Source organism: Dermacentor silvarum, chromosome 8, assembly GCF_013339745.2.
Source record: "Dermacentor silvarum isolate Dsil-2018 chromosome 8, BIME_Dsil_1.4, whole genome shotgun sequence".
NCBI lineage: Eukaryota > Metazoa > Arthropoda > Arachnida > Ixodida > Ixodidae > Dermacentor > Dermacentor silvarum.
This window is the reverse complement of record NC_051161.1, coordinates 143,375,598-143,378,312: the sequence shown is the minus strand read 5'-3', so window position 1 is coordinate 143,378,312 and position 2,715 is coordinate 143,375,598. Positions and strand designations below refer to the sequence as shown.

Here is a 2,715-nt window from a genome sequence, read left to right as displayed (position 1 = left end):
TTCAGGCAATAAGTTACTATAACCAAGCAAAAGAACTCTCCCTGCGCTTGTGTTTGGTTATGTGACGGTACCCCGGTTCGTTGACACTGTTTCACTGTCAATGAACGCCACGTGTGATTCTTGCAGTACTTTCAGAGCGAATTGAGTTAAACATATGTCCTTGTTTATCGAATACAAGCATGCCTTTTACAATAGTGTGACAGACGATGTTCTCATTCCCACCGCAATCCAAAGACGTGCTCGGAGCGGTAGACAGTCCCTTTAATATGCGAAGCAAGATTCTTTCGGCAACCGGTCGTCGCCACGCCCTCACCTCTCTCGTTCGCTTTCCGTCGACCTAGTTGCACGCGAACATCACAATACGGTAGCGACTCGGATACCGAGAATCCTTGTAGGGGGTGTAGCTCAGATGGTAGAGCGCTCGCTTAGCATGCGAGAGGTACTGGGATCGATACCCAGCACCTCCACGACTTTCTTTTTTTTTCGGCAGTAATAATAGCGCTCCAAGTCGTTGTGAGTCTTTCTGCATTCCTGTTTTTTTTTCCTTGACAATGCCGCAATACTGATTTGTGAGAAAGTCGATGTAGCAAATCAGTTTTGCGCAGCTAGGGTAAACTGCAATATGGCGCTTTTGTATGCATTTCACAAGAAAAGGTTACTGCTTTTTCGTACCCTTGGGTTAAAGTAACGTTCACATAAGCGCGCTCATTGTGAATAGTTCGCTGTGTTTAGGGTGCTTTATGCATTATGAAAATTTACCCGGACAATTTTTTTCAGGAATTCGGTCAGATATTCTAAAAACGCATCACAGTGTTCAACGAATCCACCGTCCCGGACGCATTCTCTGCCAGAGTATTTAGTTCGGCGACTTCGTTATACGCTTCCAATATAATATCTTTAAAAGGGACCTCCCTTTTAAAGATGACCGGTTATATCATGCCCAAATTCTCGACCATACTCCGCCCCACCCCCCACCCGCTACATAGTGCAGCTAGTTCTGTCTATTCTACGCAACAACGACGACAACCACAATGGACTTTAAGATGAGGATGAAAGTACAAGTGCGACATGCCGACGCCAGCATCACTGGCTCTTTAGAAGGAGAAGAAACACCTATTTTGGCACATTCTTTAAGAAAAGGTTGTACGACGGTAGCTAGGACTTCCAAACACTTATTCCACGTGCCACACGACGCAGCCCATAGGAGCTGTTTTGTTGCCGAGTGTGGTACAGTGAGCCAGTGCTCAAGCGATATGAAATCGGTGGGTGGATGGGTGTGGTCTTGCACGTGCTATTTACTGCAATTTTAAAAATTTACATTGCCATCCTTGCTTGACAGATGTAAACAGAGAGACGTTGGCCTCGCTACACAAAGCAGCAGACAAATGTGGGAATATTTTGAAACTGTTCTCTATTGTTAGGATTTTATGTTGTCCTATTACCATTAAATGATTTTTGTGAGCTTTATGCATTGTGTTTATTGTTATTTGCGTAACGTTCGGATTTGTGTTCGCGTTAAACATTTTACGTTCGCTTGTACTAATATTTTCCTGAATGTGTGTATTCACTGAATAATATTATGCTGTGCTTGTAATGAGTGTCCATTTTTATTACATAATTATTTTTATTCTCTTTATTATTGTATTGTGCTAGTATACATTTATTCACATCCGGTCTGTAAATTCGCTGTCATGTACCCGGGCCCTCAACCAGTTTCAAGTTGTTGGCAACCGCGTTTCGCCTGAGGGATCCCTAATTGCTGTTGTAAATAAATAAATAAATAAATAAATAAATAAATAAATAAATAAATAAATAATAAATAAATAAATAAATAAATAAATAAATAAATAAATAAATAAATAATAAATAAATAAATAGACTTTGTGGTGACGCTTTGCATGTGTGCGGGCAGAGCCACCAGACTGCGATTACTCTGCGGCTGTAGGGGGGGGGGGGGGGGGGGGGGTCGTAGTTGTAGTGAGTCGAACAGAGAATAATGTTATCCGCAAATGCAGCCCGCCTGAAGGAGTGAAAATGAAAGCTGCCCCGCACCAGTTCTCTAAGAGAATCATTCCTTTTCTGTTTTGGCTCGAAAAATTGATCACCCTTTCTCAGGAGGGCAGCCGACGTTAGCATTTCTTGCTACTCAGTTGATATGCATCGAAAAGAAAAAAAAAAACCATCCGTCGAGCCGGATTTGAACCAGCGACCTATGGATGCCTGTCTTGGAGGTGCCTCTACAGTCCACCGCTCTACCAACTGAGCTATCGACGGAACGGCAACAGCGTGCCTTAAAGAGCAAGCGCTTCCTGACAGTGATATGACCCAGTTAACTGAAGGAAGACGTGACTAAGGATCGGTGCGAAATTGGCTCACCGGTGTCACCGAATCTTTTACCTGCGCAGATTGGCTTGAACGTAGGCTGGCACTTTAGGGGACGCTAAGAAATTCCGACCAGATTTTAAGGAGAAAAAAAAAGCGCATTAGTTACGCTGTATTCATACTATAGCCAAATACGTAGAGCCACTTTAGCGGAGAGCCGAGATTCTCTAAACAAGAAACACGCACTGCAGCCGACGTTGCAGTGGTTTTACCGTCCATCGGTAGCCTAGCTCTATTCGTTATTTTCATTCGTCGCGTTCGATAATCACTCGGGGGGTTTCTAAAATCGTGGAACCTGCCTATACGACTATTTTTTTCGCAAGACCTCATAGA

The 2,715-nt window shown here is 43.4% G+C and overlaps 2 non-coding genes across 2 annotated transcripts; one reads left to right on the top strand and one right to left on the bottom strand.

Moving 5' to 3' along the window:
* Positions 1-394: 394 nt before the first annotated feature.
* Trnaa-agc (transfer RNA alanine (anticodon AGC)) lies at positions 395-467 on the top strand. The gene has a single exon. It is a non-coding gene; the product is annotated as a tRNA-Ala (tRNA).
* A 1,715-nt stretch (positions 468-2,182) lies between these two features.
* On the bottom strand, positions 2,183-2,274 carry Trnay-gua (transfer RNA tyrosine (anticodon GUA)). The gene is given in 2 exon segments: positions 2,183-2,218; positions 2,238-2,274. It is a non-coding gene; the product is annotated as a tRNA-Tyr (tRNA).
* Positions 2,275-2,715: the final 441 nt, after the last annotated feature.